General features: G+C 39.6%; 1 protein-coding gene and 1 long non-coding RNA gene across 9 annotated transcripts in view; one reads left to right on the top strand and one right to left on the bottom strand.

Annotated features, from left to right (window-relative positions):
* The window catches only part of znrf1 (zinc and ring finger 1), a 236095-nt gene that overhangs the window by 51079 nt on the left and 164722 nt on the right, over positions 1-20294 (top strand). The gene's annotated exons all lie outside the window — the stretch shown is intronic.
* Positions 1-20294, bottom strand: part of LOC138744682 (uncharacterized) — a 74846-nt gene that overhangs the window by 44034 nt on the left and 10518 nt on the right. Inside the window, exons 2-4 of one of the 2 annotated variants that reach the window (XR_011345705.1) lie at positions 12639-12654; positions 7634-7720; positions 4108-7438 (exon numbers count right to left, since the gene is read on the bottom strand). This is a non-coding gene — a long non-coding RNA (uncharacterized lncRNA). Of the gene's footprint in view, positions 1-4107; positions 7439-7633; positions 7721-12638; positions 12655-20294 lie in introns of those variants that run through there. The other variant, XR_011345703.1, reaches the window with a different exon arrangement.

Genomic DNA, 20294 nt, shown 5'->3' on the forward strand with positions numbered 1-20294 from the left:
TTACTTTTGAGAGCCAGATTACTGTGAATTATGTCCTGTGACAGTTTTGAACCTGCAAAGGTTATGTTGGATTGTCTTGTGTGCAGATTTGCTGCGGCTGGTAACCATGGCAACTTGTGAAAGGTAATCCACTGTCTGGAAAGTATAATTGCCATATTGATTTCTTTATTCTTCCTTTTCTAGTAGTACTGAAGTTAACTGCTGACTGCTCAATGGAGGACCCCCCCCCCCCCCCCCCCCCACAAACAGGTTTTTGGATTGGGAGGCAGGGATTGTAGAATGGTTGGTTGATGGATGCATCAAATATAACCATTTTAAATGAATTGCTCTATTTTGTGGGAAGTTAGCCATGCCCAGTAAGAGTTTTCAATCCAAGTCTTAAAAGTCAAATGCATTCTGTGGAGACCATTAGTGTTCTTGAACTGTAAAGCATGTGTTTCATCTAGAGAAAGGACAATATACCAGCAATGTAGATTTCTTTTGAAGTGGAAATGTCACAGTTGACAGCTTTGATCAGATCCCTCCTGTCCTCACCCTAAATGTCAAGCCAATTCTGAATTAGTTGCTCCAATTGACATTGCATCATTGATGGGAAACAAATCACACAGAAAAATTGTCTATAAATCTTCATTGCAGGCTGGAGAAGATAATTATTTGCAGAATCTTGCAGTAAGGCTTCCATCAAAAACAACAGAAAACTGAAGCATGTGATTTTGGTTTTGAGATAATTATCTGTGTAATTTATCAATTTGTATTTAGTTCTTGTTTTGTCACCTGTGGCAATACCTTTCTTGCAAAATGTTATTGAGGTGTGTGGTGTGCTGTTAGCCAGAATCAGACACACACAAGGTAAAGGCTGTACCACAGGCTTTAATCCACAAAGACTTCTACAGAACCAGGCTGGCTGTGGCTGCAGCAACTCTGAGTGAGGCCTCAGGAGGCTGCGCATGCTTATATCCTGGAGGGTGATTGACACCTGACCGGGTGGGGCTTGATCCATTCAGGCCGACTGATTGACAGCCGGCCAGGTGTTGTCCTCTCCCCTTACACTCCTGCAGGTACAGAGGTTGCCCCCTGCAGTAGGCTGGTGGTGGATCACCACAAGGCGATTAAAACTTAAATAAAGCAAGACTAATTTTGAAGGTCCAGACCAGGTTTAATGGGCTGAATGGTGTCCTTTTACATTGCACAAATTGGTGTGGAGTATAAAAAGTATTAAAAACATTAAAACCATATCAGCCACAGACTGTACAATTTTTCTGATACGTGTGTCTATCCACTTCAATGGGATCAAATGTGGAGAATTCAATGTAACCAATTGTTGATACCCCTTATGCAATTAGACAAACTTCCCACACCCTCTGCATGATGCTCAGACATTAAACATCATTCATGGCATAATTTGTTAAACATTCCCCCCCCAAAAAAAAGTTATCAATAAACTATCATTTAGGAAGTGAAAACTATCATTAAAAATCCAGAAAATGGCACAGAAGCAATTCATCTAGTTGCTCGGATTTTTTTCAAGATTTCAGCAGGTCTGCTTTGGCATCTTTACCAAACCTGATCCATTATTTAAAAACCTTTTTTAAAAAAAAACCCAAAGGCTTAAAAATATTTCAACAAAATAATTGTCTGCAGATGCTAAATTGCCTTTGACCAACTCAAACATAATTTGCCTGCTTTACTTCAAGGAAGATGGGGTCAGAGATTGTTCCCATTCCTAAATACTTCAGGTGTAATTTGCTCTTCATAACATAACATAATAACATAACAATTTACAGCACGGAAACAGGCCATTAGGCCCTTCTAGTCCACACCGTACCAAACACCCCTCTCTAGTCCCACCTCCCTGCACAATGCCCATAACCCTCCATCTTCTTCTCATCCATATACCTGTCCAACCTTTTCTTAAATAATACAATTGACTCCGCCGCCACTATTTCTCCCGGAAGCTCCTTTTTAAGATTGGTATGAAATTAATGAACTTTATACATTAGAGCAATTGGCAGCCTGTTTTCCTGCAACCTGTCTTTCACTGTGCAGTTGGCAGAAACTGTTATGAATTTCTGTCTCTTTTTTGATAGAGTGGTTTTACACTTAGGGATTTCATGCCCGGTTACTGAAGGAAACACTTGCAGCCCAAACGACAGTGTTACTGAGGGGTGCACCAACGGTAGCACTACTCTTTGTACTTCTCTCACCATAGATAAGGATGTCCTTTTACATGGACCTAAAGCTAAGTTAAATAGGAATAATCAAGCTGCTTTATTTTACAAGTAAAAATACAAAGCTTTAGTTCTGATCAGTATTGTTTCGTTGAACTGGTACAACAAGTCTAGCAAGATGCTTATTGTCAAGTCTTTAGAAAAGCCAATGGCCAGCGCATGATTCATTGCCATCTCAACAATCTTGCTTCATGTTTCCCCTTCAATGTGTTCAAATACACTTTACGGTTTAAAAAAAAAGTTAAAGTAACCTTTCATGAACTATTATCCATGCAGAAATTGACAAGAAAAAAAAAAATCACAGCTCTGTCTTATTAACATTGATGGCTGCTAATCTGCACACAAGCCTCCAAAGTCAGGGTAGTAAATTTAGGACAGAGATGAGGAGGAACTGCTTTTCCCAGAGGATGATGAATCTGTGGAATTCACTGTTCATTGAAGTAGTGAAGGCGACCTCAGTAAGTATATTTAAGACAAGGTTAGATAGATTTCTAAATTGTAAGGGAATTAAGTAATATGGGGAAAAGGCAGGTAGATGGTGATGAGCCTATCATCAGATCAGGCCTGATCACAGTGAATGGCAGAGCAGGCTCAATGGGCTGAATGGCCCATTCCTGCTTAATAATATCGGTCCATTTTAAGTTTTCAGCATGCTTTTTCTATTACTGAATAACAATTTGAACTGATAGCAAATTGATTATTTTTGTATGCTAATTTAATGTTTTGTATTTAACTCGTCAGATGGTTCATGTAAGTAAATCTCACCCTGGCAGTCAATGCTTGCATGTGTTATTCAGTTCTTTTAAAACATGGCAGGGTTTCTATATTTTAATTTTCCTTTTTCTCTTCTTTGACATTCAATTCCAATGTAATCCTTGTACGCCTATGAATTACATGGTGTTAATTTTCTCATAACCAGTGTTACAACTAGATCTATTGTTTCCTGTTCCTACTGCTATCTCTGTTCCCAAGCCACTATTTCCATCTACTTCCTGGCAACTTTCTGAGTTTGAGCAATGCTGTTTGCAATCTTTGTGTTAAGTCAACCGTAAGAATTTATTAAGTAATTAGAATAAAATGCCAATAATCTGGCTCCCTTTTAAATATACCGGGTTACCTGGGTATTTATTACAATAAAATTTAAAATAAAACGGAACATCCAGTAGTTTGAGAAATCTGGTCCAGCTTGGGACTTTTGTGCTGGACTAGCAGATTTTCTGCACAACTGGATGTAACCTATTTCTAAATTTGTGTTTTAGTTGTAATTCAGTATTATAATAAAAACTCAGTGGGTCCATTAAGTTTAGATGGAGCATAGGATCCAATCCCCCAGTCAGTTTGAAGAGAATCTGGGATCGGGGGCCCCGGAAAGTTGTAAAAGTTGTGGGAACTGGAGCCCTGGTGAATTGGAAGTGGTGAGACAGATGCTGAACCATCAGTATTTCCAATGATCAGATGACAGATTATCTGAGTTTCACTCTTTCACCATTCCGGCAACTAACTATTTCTATCTCCATGTTGCCGTACTTCATTCCTGCATCCGTTTATCTGAAGCTGTTACTCTTACCATTGTTAATTGTAGTGCTGACTTGCCTCTCTTGGTTATTCTCCATAAACTTAAAAGTTATCTGAACTCTGCTGCCCATATGGGTCCTACACCAAGTCCTGCTTACTCATCACATCCTGCTCCATTGATGACCCATGTAAGGACTGGGCAGAGCAGCACATCTTTTTTAATTTTTTTTTTATTTTTCACACTATGAACCATATGAACCAAAATACACACAAACATTTCCCTCTTGAATATACACAGTGTCATTTTCTCCCCTTTATCCCCCCTCCCTTCCCTCCCTCCTTCCTACCCCCCTCCCTATCCTCTAAACGTTGAGCAACACATCTTTTAAAGTGAAGGATGGTGTGGTTAGTGTAGTGATTAGCTCAGCGCTGTAACAGCGCTGTAACAGCGCAAACGATTGGGACCTGGGTTCATATCCTGTGCTGTCCATAAGGAGTTTGTACATTCTCCCCGTGTCTGGGTGGGTTTTCCCTGGGGGCTCCAGTTTCCACCCACCATTTAAAACATACTGGGTTAATTTGGTGTCATTAAGTGGTACAAGCCCGTGGGCTGAAAGGGCTGAATGTCTACATTTTTTTTTCAGAGCGCAGTAGAAATTTGGAAGCTGAAGGCTATGGGCCCTCAGCTAAGAGAAATAATTAATGATCAATGAGTCAAGATCTCATCATGCCTGCCATGAATTTCACATTACCTTCAAATGATATTGCTCCAGAATTTGTGATCAGAAGAAAACCAATGTAGCTATGAATATTTGCTGTTATAATGGTATAAAACACACACATTGACGTTGCATCTGTGCAGTTAAGCATGAAAATTCAGAAGCTGTTTTCTTGCTTCTCCACAAGGTGCAAAGTGCATACCTTCTCCAGAGTAATTTTCAGAAATCAATTAACTGATAAGAACTTGAGTTTATGAATGGTTCAGTATTAAAATAAAAGCCTGAAAATAATGTGCTTTATTTGCACAAGGCAGAAGTGAGTTTTTAATTGGAGTTTAAGTCTTTCCCTTATCAACTATATGGCCTAATTTGTATCATTTGTTTTTTCTTCAGATAAATACTTCTACGATTATAATCTTGCATTTTCTATCTTAGTTTCAAACGCGCTCCATTATTTTGCACTTGTAACATATTTCATCTCGTTTGTTGTCAGTGCACGTTCGCCAGTGGTTGGCTGCTCTGTCTGCTGTTAAATGACATCACTTCTGCTGGATACTCATTTCCCTTTGGAATTGATGGCTGCCAGCAAACAAAGAGGCCAAAATCTGTTTAGGCTCTTACTAGTGCGGTTGGAGGCAAATGGCATCATTGCCACTTGGCCTCTGACAACAAAATGTCAACTGGGATGACATCTCTTGCTATAAAATTATAGTGTGTACAAACATGGACTATATAAGCACAATGAAGATGGAGATGGCTAAAAAAAATGACTGCAGAGTTGTAAGCTTAAATAGTTGGCGTCCACCATTTCTATTTAGATTTTTCTGGAGTTTCATATGATTTTTGAATTTGTAAAAAGTCTAAAATATGCACTGATCTTTAGCATTAAATATAATTAGTAAGATGGAGCTTGGAGGGAATTGCTGAAATGTTCTTGATTATTTGTTTACTTGCATTGCAACATCTCTGCCATATTTAGAAACAGTAATAACCGATCTATTGGGAAGCATTTTCTTTTGATTATTTTGAGAAGAGAAAATAAAGTTATATTTTTAAGTGAAGCCAAATTGCAGGCAGGGCTGCAGTTTCTTGAGGAGTCCATTGTCAAGCAGCAAATCTCTGGGGAACGAGGTAAAATTAAAAAAAAAAATTCCCTCATCAAAATACTGGGGTGGCCATGGGTCCCATTCAGACTTTGAATGCAAACTGACCACGCCCTTGTGACAGCCTTTATAAATGAAAAAAAAATAACTGAGATGAGGAAAATGCGAGATATGCAACAAATATCTTTAAAGTCATAATTCGTTTGCAGCAAGTATTGTAAACGTGGTGCTCGAAGTTGTAATTAGAAATTTTCGCTGGTTACAAGTTTCCTGAAAACACCAACAACGCCGAGTAGTATTATAGAGACACACGTTTGTTCATTTGTGGAGCAAAAGGAAATTCCTTGGCCTAACCAATTCATCTTGCTTTTTAATCTCTATGTCATCAATAGTCCTGAACTTTTTCACTTCCTGTTCCCATGCCATTTTCTCCAACCTTTCTTCTGCAAGACTTGCATAAAACATGCAGTGTAAGATCAGGTCTTATGGCCCCACAATGTCTGTGTTGAAGATGCTATTCTATTCTTTGCATGGTTCCTTTTCAACTTTGATAGTCATTGATGTATAAGATCTCCTCCTGCTGCTATTTGTCCTAAATCTTCATTATTTGCTTCTTTCTCTGTCCTCAATGTGCCAAAGATGTACTGTCCATCAGGTGGATGGTGAGCTCAGCTGGTCAGAGCGTGGTGCCAATTATGTCATGGTTGGGGCGGCACGGTTGGTGAAGCTATCAGCGCAACACCTTTACAGTGCCGGCGATTGGGACCAGCGTTCGAATTCCAAGTTGTCTATAAGGAGTTTGTACATTTTCCCCACGTTTGCATGGGTTTTCCCCAGGGGCTCTGGTTTCCTCCCAGCCATTCGAAACGTACTAGGGATGTAGGTAAATTGGGCAGCACGGACTTGTGAGCCAAAATGGCCTGTTATCTTGTTGTATGTCTGTCTGTCTAAAACAAAATTTAAATCTCAAATTCCAAGGAAAGCAAATGACAATGTTGCTTTTGATTGTAAAACTGTTTGTTCAACAACGAGGACTAACTAAGCAGAGTTTGTTCCAGCTATTACCTGCACTTTCTGCTACATACTTACTGGCATTATGGATAGACATTTTAATAATTTAAAAAAACACATTTAAATAATATGATAGTTAAAATTAGTGAAAGATTGAAATTTGTTAGTGTTCATAAAGACCTTGTGTTCTCAGAATCACTGAAAGTAGCAAGCATCTAGGAAAGCAGTACCGAAAAGTTCTGGAAAAACTTAGTAGGTTACGTAGCATCCTTAGAAAGCACAAGGCAGTCAACGTTTGAGGCCTAAGCCCTTCTTCAGGCGTCCTGAAAATCAGGCGATGTCTGAATTAAAACAGGGCGGGGAGGGGTGAGGAACACAGGCTAGCAGGTGGTAAATGGACACAGGTGGGAGGGGGAAAGAGAAAGAAGCTGAGAAATATGGGGGAGGGGCCAGAGGTCTAAGAGATATAGTCAATTAAGGAGTTGGCCATTGAAATCTAGAGGAAAAACTTCTTCATCCAGAGGGTAACTAATCTTTGGAATTCTCTACCCAAGAGGATGAGTATATTAAAGAAAAATTGATAGATTTTTAGTTACTGTTGGAATTGAGACATGCAGGGTGAACGCAGTAACATAGCGATGAGGTAAAAGATCAGCTGTGATTTTATTGATAACCGAAGAGCTGAGTGGCCTCCAGCTGCTTTGTCTTGTGTTACTGTTACTGGATGTTTTTTCTTTCTTCCTTGCCGCCTGCAATTGCTGTTCCAGTAAAGGTGTTTGGGTATGTTGCTTCTGGTCAGTGATGGTGCAGCTACTCCAATTTAAACAGTGGTGTATCAGCTAGTTTCTGTTTCACGTCGAATCTACAAAAGACCCAGACACAGATTCTTCAATTGATGTAGTGTGTCCAAGTTGGTGTGAAGTACAATTCGAAGTGAAACACAAAAGTCTGCAGATGCTGTGATTGTAGTAAAAACACACAGATCACGGAGGAACTCGGCCTCCAATAAGAGGTTAAAAAATATATATTACACCGATGTTTTGGAACTGAGTCTTACCTCAAATTATGTTGTGTTGGGAAGAGTATCAGTTTCGGTGGGTCCATAGAGAGACAAGTCTGGACACAAGTGTTACATCACATGTAACTTTAATTAACACACGGGAGACAAATAAGGGAGAATGTCAAATGGAACTCAGTTACTATTTCACTTGAGCAAGGATATATACATTCACCTCTGACCTAACGAACCTATACTCTACACGTTCACACTCTTGAGTTCACGCACTTGAGTACACACACTACAAACAGGGAGTCTTGCACACACCCAGTTCCCTGACCAAAGGATGTGTGGCACACTGCAAGTATTAATTTATTGCAATGCTACAGCTCATCTTCAGTGTATTGCACACCTTACCCGTGACACTTTCAGCGATGTCCAAAGTAGTTACCTGGCATGGAATGATGTCCGGGGCTTGGACCACGAGGCAGAGAGAGAACTGGCTGTGCATTGGTGTTATATACAGTACTAATCTGTGCTTCTAGCCAATAATGACCCTAGATAATTTAAATTATCCAAAAGCAAGGTGTGCACTAATGGGTAGCTGGAGTCCAACCTTGATTGACAGGTGATGTGACTTCCAAATAAGTTTCAGGTAGGGAGGACATGTGACCACCTGCAATACACACATTTCAGTCAGGCAGGAAGCCACATTTCCTCCATGCACAATAAGGTACGAGTTAAAAAAGAGAGACAGATGTCTTTATAGAAGCCTTGGGGAAATGGGGAAGAATGGGCAGGGGGAGGAGTACAGCTGAACAGACAAAGGGTGGTAATTTGATATGATAAGAGGATATAGAGAGGAAAGTTAAGAATTGGTTTTGTGATGGGAAGAGAGTGAGAGAGATGGGTCAAGAAAGTGGGGGTGGGATTCTAATAGAAAGCAGATAAGTTGATGTTAATACCATCCAGTTGGAGGATGCCTGGACAGAATACAAGATGATGTTCCTCCAGTTTTCAGGTGGTCTTAGTCTGGAAATGCATGAGACCATAAACAGACGTGTTCACAAGGAAACGTGGCTGGGAATTGAAATGTGTTGCCACTGGGAGGTCTCTGCTATTGTGGCAGACAGGGCTGAGGCGCTCAATGAAGTGATCTCCCATCTCTGACGTAGAGGAGACCATAATGGGTGCACCAGATACAGTGGATGACCCCCTGCAGAACCACAAGTGAAATGTTGCTTTAAGGACTGTTTGGGGCCCCAAATGGTGGTGAGAGAAGAGGCGTGGGTGCAAGTGGAGCATCTCTTGTGATCACGGGTAGGTGCCAAGGGGACAACTGGTGGGGAGGGAGTTACGGAGCAAGCGGACCCCGCCGAAGGCAGAGTGCAGTTTGAAAGCATGCCCAACGTTTGACTGGATAGCATTGGAATTTCTTTGCAAAGCTTCAAGTAAAATAACTTACGATTTAAAATTAAACACTTGTTTGAGCCCCAGAGAATGCTGCGATGTTACAGAGCTCTATTTTCCCTGAGTAGACTGAAATGGAGCTCGGTGTGGAACTGATCTATTGATATCAGTCTCAAAATAGTGCTTTCAAAATGATAAAGCTGTGGATTCTATAATTTTGTTTCAGTTTGTTGTACTTTAATGTCTGGAAAACGATCACTGATGAATAATACTTTCTGACTGCACAACCTGAATGAAATATTATTATTGGACACTCAGCCTAATATTAAGCATGTATAATTAGTAAATAGTAATATTGTTGTTTGCTCCAATGAGTCTTGGTGTTTGCAATTTGTTTTTTTTTGTTCAAACTCCCTAGATAGCTGTAAATTGGATGTAATGCATTTTTATAGCAGCAAGGTAGAAAAGTGTTATTAAACTACAAGCATAAATACATTCAAAGTCAAAGTTCAGATTTATTGTCAGAGTACATACATCACATCTAGCCCTGAGATTCTTTTTCCTAATGGGTCAGGAAGAATTTCTACTTAATGATAGTGCTAAAATCTGTATTCAAGAAAAGATCATGTACAAAAGAGAGAACTGTAAATAAAGAAAGTAATGTCATCCGTGCAATACAGAAAAAAAATTAGTAATAAATAATGTGCAAAGTAAGGGTCCTTAAATGAGTCTCTGATTGCTGTTGAGGAGTCTGATGGTGGAGGTGTAGCAGCTGTTCCTGAACCTGGTGGTACGAGTTTTGCACCCCTTTCTTGATGGTAGTAGCGAGAACCGAGCATGTCCTGAGAGGTGTAGATCCTTGATGATCGCTGCTGCTCTCTGACAACAATGTTTCATGTAATTTTTTTTATGTTGGTGAGAGTTTCACCAATGATATTCTGGGCCATATCCACTACCTTTTACAGGGCTTTCCATTCAGAGGTCTTGGTGCCCCCACCACCCCCCATACCAGGCCGTGATGCAGCCAGTCAGCACACTTTCCACTACACATCTGTAGAAGATTGTCAAGGTTTTCAATGTCATACCGAACCTCTGCATATTCCAGTGGGAGTAGAGGCTCTAATGTGCTTTCTTCATGATGACATTTGTCTATTGGGACCAGGAAAGGACCTTTTGCTCACCCTCTCCACTTCTGATCCCCCAGCGATCACTGTTTTGTAGACCTCTAGTTTTGCCCTCTTAAAAATGCGAGTAGAGCAGGGGACTAAGAAGGCAACCCTGTGGTGCCCTTGTACAGATGGAAATTGTAGAAGAAAAGTTCTTGCCAATTTTTTCCCCACTGATTTAGTATGTACTGAAATTGTTTTTCATAAAATGTATATTCAGCTGCAGCACACAAGAAATTTGGTGCATATGTACATTGTCATTATTACTTTATTCTTTGTCACTGGATTTTGGTAAATTAAATCAGTCAACAGAGTGCCACACCAAATTATTTGCAGCATTAAACCAGTTGTTGTTCTCAACTCATTACACTGGACAGCAATTTTTTTTCCCCCAAAAGGTTTGCTTCCTGAAAGAAAATTGGGGATTATGATAGACAATTTCAAGCTGAACAGAAGGATCATTTCAGATTTGCTGTATCCCGTAGAAATTTAGAGAAACATTAAATTATTTTTTATCAAATTTAGCATGTTTAATTGCATAATGATGCTGACATATATTGCATTCAACTGACCTAAAAATGTTTTGCCATTGCTATTCATTTGTACTCGTAATTTGACACCTCTTGAGTCAGTGTCCAACAATAGTCGGCCAGTATTGATAGATTCCAGTTGCCCTGATACTGCTTTTCCGTGGTTGCAATGTCCTGGTGACTCTTTTCACCATGTTCATCAGTCATTGCACCAAGATCAGCCGGGAAGACATCCAAGTACAAATGCAGAAAATAAATTTTCAATTACATGTTGCACTTTGTGGTTTTGTATGCTTGAAGCATGATTAAAAATATGATAAGAAATCACAAAAATAGGTAACATCTTAAAAAATAAACAGTACATGCTAGGCAAATCTTAAGGTGATTTTCAAGATCATGGTCGGGCCCCATTTTTCCCTCAGGAAGGACCTTAACTGAATCATCATTTAGATGGCAAACACAAGCAATGCGATACCTAGGTATACAACTAAATAAAAATCTCAGCCATCTATATAAACTAAATTATCATCCATTAATGAAAAAAATTACAAGACGACTTAGAGCATTGGAAAGACCACTAACACTGCTAGGAAGGATAAACTGTATTAAAATGAACATCTTCCCAAGGATATAATACCTATTTCAGTCATTACCAATTCACCTAACAGAGAAATTCTTCAAGGAGTTAAAGAAAATAATAAGGAAATTCTTATTTAAAGGGGGGAAACCAAGGAAAGCACTAGATAAATTAACAGAATGGTACAAACAAGGAGGCTTACAACTACCAAACTTTAAGAATTATTAAAGAGCCGCACAATTAAGATACCTATCAGATTTTTATCAAACAAGGGAAAAACCAGATTGGACCAGATTAGAACTAGATAAAATAGGGGAGAAGATACCTGAACATATACTATATAAATGGGATGAAAAATTGGTGCAACATAGGAATTCACCGGTATTGCATCATCTGCTCAACATTTGGAAGAAGATTCACGTAGAAAGGAATAAAACAAATTACCAACTACCAAAACTAATGTTGATGCAAAATCAACTAATCCCTTTCACAATAGATAACCTTTCCTTTAGAGAATGGGAGAGAAAAGGGATCAAAAGAATAGAAAATAGTTTTTCGGGAAATAAATTATTATCCTTTGAACAAATGAAGGATAAATATAATATAACTCACGATACAATGTTTGCATACCACCAACTGAAAACCTACTTGAAGGACAAATTGGGAAACAGTCTGAGGTTACCAGAAGGAAGCAATTTTGAATATGTGATTACAGACACAATGATAATTTAAAAAATTATAACAAACATGTACATCAAACTGCAAGAAAAGGAGAACGAGGAAACAAATGGTAAACCTAAACAAAAATGGGAACGAGATCTAAACATAAAGATAAAGAATGAAACATGGGAAAAGCTATGCTCCGGAACTATGAGAAATAATAAACATGAGGTTACGCATGATACAATATAACTGGATACACAGGCTATACATCACACCTCAAAAGTTAAATAAATGGGACCCTACAGTATCAGACAGATGTTTTCGCTGTAAAAAGGAAACGGGAACAACAATTCATGCAATTTGGACATGTGAGAAAGTGAAAAAATTTTGGGAAGATCTAAACCTGATATTAAATAAAATCACAAAAAGCAATATACCAAAAAACCCAGAGATCTTCCTCCTAAGTAATATAAGAAATAAAGAATTTGGACTCGATTTGGATGGAGCACAAAAAAGATTTGTTATGATAGCCCTAGCTGTAGCAAAAAAATGTATTATGTCAACCTGGAAATTAGAAGACAACTTGAGAATACAACAATGGTATATAGAAATGAATAAATGTATTCCATTAGAAAAAATAACATATAATTTAAGAAATAACATCACAATATTTGAACAAATATGGGAGCCATACATGAAATACAATAGAAAAATCCTACCATAGACTTCCACCACCTAAAATGACAGAAGGAGAAGACAATGAAAAGAACTGACTCAGTAAAATTTCTTGTTTATTTTTATTTAGTGACGACATTGTTTAACGGGTTTAATGTATCTTATAGATTGAACTTCAAATAAATGGGAAAGGGGGTGAGGGAGGGAGGGAAGGGAGGGGGGAAAAGGGGGAGAAAATGACACTATATATTCAAGAGAAAAAATGTCTGTATGTATCTTGGCCAATATGGTTTATAGTGTGAAAAATAAAAAAAATTTAAAAATTAAAAAAAAAGGAAGGATCTTAACTGTAAAAAGTAGTGAAAGGCTTCATTAGGCAAATCATATTTATCCTTCAGTTGTACAAAGGACATGAGCTGTCTATTCTCACAACAGTCCTCAATAGTTCGGATCCCCTTTTGGTGCTAAATATCCAGAATTTTGTTACCTAAATTCATAGACATCAGTTCATGACTTATTAGAGATGCTTTTGGTGAAATTACAATCTCTTTACCAATACTGTCATTAATTTCCTTCCAGATTTTTACCAGATGTTTTAGGGTGGGGTTATCTGTTCTTTTATTTATTAATTTTGTACTTGTTTTGTAAATGAAATCTTTTGCCACTCCCTCTCCCATCCTAAGTTATCCTATGTTATTCCCATTTTGGTGGTTCAGCTTCTTCAAATAAAGATGTGAGGAACCTTGACTGGGCTGCCAAGAAATAGTTCCTAAGATCAGGTAATCATAGCCCCCCCCCCCCCTCCCCCCCCCCAATTTATAATCTCACATCAACTTTTCCATTGATATCCTGGAGACTTTGCCATTCCACAGGGAAGTTCTTATACTGCCATTTAATATTCTTAAAAATTTTCATGATCAATAAATAAGAATGGATTGAAATAAATATTGTAATCTCAGCAACACCTTCATTTGATACAGTTGATGGGCAGGTTTCTACATCTGTTTAAATCGTCTTCAATCTTTTCAAGTCAAGTTTGTAAAAGTTTCCCAAATCCATTGTTATCCCTAGGTATTTAAAACTGCCGGATTGCACTTGAAGCAGCTCCCCTGTTTGTATCCTTCATTGTCCGAATCAGTCAGGGACATAATCCTACTTCTTTATAAATTTACCTTCTACCCAGAGATTATGCCATAATCTTCCAAGGTGGCCTGCAATTTGGGCAATGATTCAGCTGGTTCCATCACGTATAATTGCACATAGTCTGCAAATAGGTTTATTTTATGTTCAGCTTGTCCCACCTTGAATCCCTTTATGTGTGAGTCCTTCCTAATATATTCTGCTAATAATTCAATAGATATTATAAATAGCCCTGGAGACAGTGGTCAATCCTGTCTGCTAGACCTACTTAAGGGGAATGTTGACAAAATTTGGCCCTTTGTTATGATCTTTGCTTGTGGTTTAGAATATAGTGTTTTTACCCAATTAATATATGTTTGTCCAAGCTCAAATTTTTCTATTACTTTAAATAGATATGGCCATTTCAATCTATCGAATGCCTTTTCTGCATCCAGAGATGCTGCTACACTGGGATCTTCTCTGGATTGTGCCAAATGTATTATATTCAATAATCTTCGCAAGTTGTTGGCAGAATGTCTCTTTTCTTATAAAACCTGCTTGGTCCAGATTTATTAATTTTGGGAGATAGTGGCCAATCTCTCAGCCAGGGCTTTGGCCATTATCTTGCAGGCTATATTTAACAGAGAGCTGGGTCTGTAAGATCTTTATTCTTCTTAGGTCGCATCACAATTATTGCTGTTGATAAGGTGTCTGGGAGAGTCTTTGCCTCCGACACTTGATTGACCACACCCATCAGGAGTGGCATCAACAAATCTTTAAATTTTTTTGTAAAACTCAGGTGGGAAATCAATCTCTCTTGGAGTCTTATTAGCCTCTAACGGTCCCAAAGCTTTTTCAATTTCATCCCTAGTGAGGGGAGTGCCTAATCTTATCTGGTTCTCTTAGCTCAATCTCAGCAGTTCAATTCCATTTAGAAAAACATAAATATTTTTTTTTGGATTCTGTGGTGATTCTGATTTATATAATTCTGTGTAGAATTGTTTAAAAGTATCATTAATTAATTTTGGATCATAAGATATCGTATCTGACTCCAGTTGAACTGTGTTGATCGTCCTCGATGTTTTCTCTGCCTTTAGCTGTCAAAACAAAACATTGTGCGCTCTTTCCCTCAATTCGTAATATTTTTGATTCAATCTCATTGTCTTTTTCCATTTTGTATGTTTTTTTTCGTGACATTTTTAGCGCATGATATTATCTGCCCCCTCAGGAAGGCTTTTAGTGTATCCCATATCAGGAAACTTATTAGTAGATGGGCAGTTAGTTTCTCAAATATGTTAATTTGTTCCCTTTTAAATGTACAGAAGTCTTCTCTTTTCAACTGCATGGAATTAAGTTGCCACGTATATATTGGTTCCTGTTTTACTGGCATTATTATCATCAATGCCAAAGGTGCATGGTCTGATAATAATCTGGCTAAATACTCCCAATTCGATCATTCTGCATTCCAACTGACCCGACATTAGGAAATAGTCAATTTTGATGAAAGAATCATGGGGTTTTGAGTAAAAGGAGTAGTCTCTAACTTGGGGGTGTAACCATCTCCAGGACATCCATTAGGTTTAGATTCTTCATATATGCTAGTGTGACTTTTGATGCCTTAGTTTTTGTCACTGTCGGTATGGATTTATCCAATATAGGATCTAAACAAAATTGAAATCTCCTCCAATTGTTTTGTCTTTCAGCTATTTTAAGAATGACCCGTTGTATAGATAGCAAATCGTCTGTGTTTGGTGCATAAAGGTTCATAAGTGACCAAGCCTCTGAGTGGATCTGACAGTGTGCTATTATTTATCGTCCATTCGGATCTGCAACTACCTCCTTCACCACTACTGGAACATATTTATTTATTAAAATGGCTACCCCCCCTTGCCTTGGAATTATACGAAGATGATATTACTTAGATTTTTAGTTTGGTATGTTCATACTTTGTGAGGTGTGTTTCCATGAACACTATATCTGCCCATAATTATTTGAGGTGAGGTGTTCACTTTCTTTTAATATTACCGTTCAATCCATTTATATTAATACTCATGAATTTTAATGTCTTATTCATTGGTATCTGTGTTTGTGCTTATATGTCTCTGGAAGCCCATATATGTTCTTCTACAGCTGTATGCATGCCTCAATTCAAGTATTTCTTTCCTTCGCACTGGCGGTCCCACTGGAACAAAAACACAAGAAAGAGAAAAGCAGGAAAAAACAATGTCACCCCCCCCCCCCTTATATATACTAAATTTTTTCCCTTTTATTTTGGTGCCAATAGCTAACCCCTTGGTGCCATTGTTCCCCTTCAAGCCGGGTCCACCTACCACTCTCATTGAAGCTTCTACCCTTCTATTCAATTCTCTTTCCCAATCCTCATTGTATTTATTTACATCGACTGACCTTGTCTCCTCCTATTGTTGTTACAATCTTAACTTGCTATATTGCTTTGTTATCCATCTTTGAATTATACAAAAACTGTCAAGAAAAGGATATCTCATTATTTTCCATATTCCCTCATCCCCTTTGTCTCTTAGTCTATTTTCCTTGTTCTTCCATCTCCCCCTTGGACCTTCCTTTCATTTTCCATGCCAGCTCTATTGCCTCTCAGGGATCTTTTAAATATTTTCTTTCTCCCCCTGATATGTTGATTCATAATGTCGCTGGGTACAATAGGGCATATCCAATTTTTTTTGAACATAGGATTTTTTAATGGCGTTGAATTCTTTCCTCTTGACCAATCAAGGAAAAGGTTGATCCTCTCCCCTTCTTCTAACATTGGCCCATTATGCTCCCTGGACATGTGAAGTATCATCTCTCTGTCTTGGTATTTGTGCAGTCTTATCAGTACTGGGTGTGAGCGTTGGCTCGGCCCTGGTTGGGGACTAGAGGTTTGGTGGGTCCTCTCAATTACAATGGGGTCATCACGCCTGTTTATTCCAAAGATTTCTGGATCCAATTCTAAAATAAGAACCCATCGATTGCTGTCCCTCTGCCTCTTCCCTTAGCCCCACAATCCTTGCATTCTTTCACCTGTTATAATTTTCTAACGAATCCAGTTTCTCCAGCAATCTCTCTCTTTCAACTTTCCAGGCATCTGTATCAATTTCAATTTTCTCCAACCTGTCCTCCATGTCCTCCATTTTGTCTTCAGCAGCTGCCATGGTGGCAAGTGCAGTCTTCACTTTGCCCACTCCTTCCATTATCTAGTATCTCGATTTTATCAGCCAGTGATTGTATGACACCCATCATGTCGCCAATTGTCAACATTAGCCTGCTGCTTGCTGGCTCCGGGCCCTCTGCCATCATGTTGGGTTCCTCCTGCGTCCTTCCATGTGGAAGCTCCAACAGCGTTTATCTCTGCTCGTCAGTCTCTTCTGTTTCCAAGAGGTCTGCTCTGTTCTTCTTGCCCATGTGTAGTAATTTTTGGGCTTTGTTTTCCCTCTTTTCAGCAATTTTTTTCCCCCCCAGTCTGCTGAACCAAGCCATGAAAGACCTCAACAATGAAGACGCTGTTTACATCTGATACTGCACGGATGGCAGTCTCTTCAATCTGAGGTGCCTGCAAGCTCACACCAAGACACAAGAGCAACTTGTCCGTGAACTACTCTTTGCAGACGATGCCGCTTTAGTTGCCCATTCAGAGCCAGCTCTTCAGCGCTTGACGTCCTGTTTTGCGGAAACTGCCAAAATGTTTGGCCTGGAAGTCAGCCTGAAGAAAACGGAGGTCCTCCATCAGCCAGCTCCCCACCATGACTACCAGCCCCCCCACATCTCCATCGGGCACACAAAACTCAAAACAGTCAACCAGTTTACCTATCTCGGCTGCACCATTTCATCAGATGCAAGGATCGACAACGAGATAGACAACAGACTCGCCAAGGCAAATAGCACCTTTGGAAGACTACACAAAAGAATCTGGAAAAACAACCAACTGAAAAACCTCACAAAGATAAGCGTATACAGAGCCGTTGTCATACCCACACTCCTGTTTGGCTCCGAATCATGGGTCCTCTACCGGCATCACCTACGGCTCCTAGAACGCTTCCACCAGCGTTGTCTCCGCTCCATCCTCAACATTCATTGGAGCGCCTTCATCCCTAACGTCGAAGTACTCGAGATGGCAGAGGCCGACAGTATCGAGTCCACGCTGCTGAAGATCCAGCTGCGCTGGGTGGGTCACGTCTCCAGAATGGAGGACCATCGCCTTCCCAAGATCGTGTTATATGGCGAGCTCTCCACTGGCCACCGTGACAGAGGTGCACCAAAGAAGAGGAACAAGGACTGCCTAAAGAAATCTCTTGGTGCCTGCCACATTGACCACCGCTAGTGGGCTGATATCGCCTCAAACCGTACATCCTGGCGCCTCACAGTTTGGCGGGCAGCAACCTCCTTTGAAGAAGACCGCAGAGCCCACCTCACTGACAAAAGACAAAGGAGGAAAAACCCAACACCCAACCCCAACCAAACAATTTTCCCCTGCAATCGCTGCAACCGTGTCTGCCTGTCCCACATCGGACTTGTCAGCCACAAACGAGCCTGCAGCTGACGTGGACATTTACCCCCTCCATAAATCTTCGTCCGCGAAGCCAAGCCAAAGATTGAGGAGCTCTTGTGGGGTCTGTTTTCTGTCTGTTCAGCTCCTCCACATCACCTGACCTGCCATTGAACATATTTGAAGGTTGAGAGAGCAATGTGACTACATTTCCTGTTTTCTTGATGTTTTAAACTGAGGAAAAAGGCTTGAAGGCATAATCCCCTTTCACACTTGCATCCCACTAAATCGGCCATTCAGTGTTCTTGACCATTCCTAACTGGGACAGTGAACACTTTTACACTTGCAAGGAGCCATTCCCGGGGTTAGGACTTCTAACAGTGATGTCATTACGCATTGAGCGATGGTGGAACTGCCCTAAATCCTGATCGATGTATTATGATCTTATATTTGAACAAAATTAATCATGCCTAATTATAACATAATTAAGCACAGTATGAGCCCTTCAGCCCCTGTTGTTGTGCCAACCTATATAAACCTTTATAAGGGACCATGGGAAAGTGCTAGCAATAGATATAGCAGACAATTTTTATGCTGTGTGGGAAAGTTGGTAGCGCTATCGTGTACAATTTAAACACTGTGAGAAAAGATGGTAGCACCATCACGCACAATTTATAAATACCATGGGAAAAAGCGATGGTGGACCTGCTTTCCCAGAATGCCGTGCTGCGGGGACAGGGCTGTATGCACGGCTGCTTGCAAGGGGCACTCATGAAGGAGTTTCTCTGTGTGCACAGCATTGTAGGAAGTCAGGTTCGCCATCGCTTTTTCCCATGGTGTTTATAAATAGTGCAGTATAGTGCTACCAACTTTCCCACGCTGTTTAAAAATTGTCCACTATTGCTATCTATTTATCTCCCCCTCCGACTTTCCCACAGCAAACTTTATACCTGCATTTTAATCTTTTCTTCCTTCGCATTCCTGCACTCATGTGAAAACTTCGGTTATTTCAATCCCACAATGCAATTGCCCATTCCACATTTGTCTGATTGCAACGCCAGCATCTGCAGACGCTGGGATTGTACTAGGGGTCTAGGCCGTTACTCCCTGACGTGAGATGATGACATCTGACACTGACGTTGAGAAGAATTTCCTTTCACACTAGACACTTTAAAGGCTGATTGGCTGTTAGTTCCTGGGACCACTTGCAAGTGTGAAAGGGGCTTTAAATAATCCAGCTAAATATTTTTGTAAACATGTACTCTAGTTAAATGTAAACCAAGTATCTAACTGAAGTGGTGTGATGCAAAACTGTGCATTGCTACATTTTAGGATGGAGTGTAGCAACACTGATGTGCCTTGCCTCAGTATAAAGATCAATCTATTTATGCAGGCGCAGATTTTCCAAGGTTACCTGCTCTAATTTGTTCCAGGAGTTTTGGATTTAGCAAAGTAGAACACTGCATGGGATCTTTGGGAATGTATCTGTTTTGAAGATTAGTCTGTTCAAAATGTCACCAATGTTGTCAAGATCTATTGTGAGAGATATGGAAAGCAGCTAAATATGAATTCAGGAAGCCAGCAGTTTCCTGAATTTTGATTGCAGTGGTAGCACAACTTACAGCAAAAATGGGCATCTTCAACATGCAAACCCCCTTGAAAGCTATGGATGATGGTCTTCCAATTACAGCACTTAGCCTTTTTACAACTACAAATATGATATAAAGATGCTTATGAGATGTCAGGAGATGGTGGAGAAATGTTCGTTGGTGATGATAAACTTCCATAATTGTGGAGAGTCCCTATTTCTAAGACAAGGTTCTTTTCTGAGAGTTTTTTTTCTGTCTGGGTAAATAACTCCATACTCCATTGAAGGCAGAATTGACTAATGCTCTATAGAAACCCATTTCAGCATTATTTATATGGCAGAGTACACAACTCCTTTCAATCGAACTACAAATGTCTGAAATGTTATTTGTTTTGGACTCTCCCTTTCCATCAGCTGGTTTATTTCCTCTTGAAGTCTGCTATCCTACTCTTTGCATTTTACCATACATAAATTTTGAGCAATCAGAAAATTAAT

This window comes from Narcine bancroftii, chromosome 10 (genome assembly GCF_036971445.1).
Source record: "Narcine bancroftii isolate sNarBan1 chromosome 10, sNarBan1.hap1, whole genome shotgun sequence".
NCBI lineage: Eukaryota > Metazoa > Chordata > Chondrichthyes > Torpediniformes > Narcinidae > Narcine > Narcine bancroftii.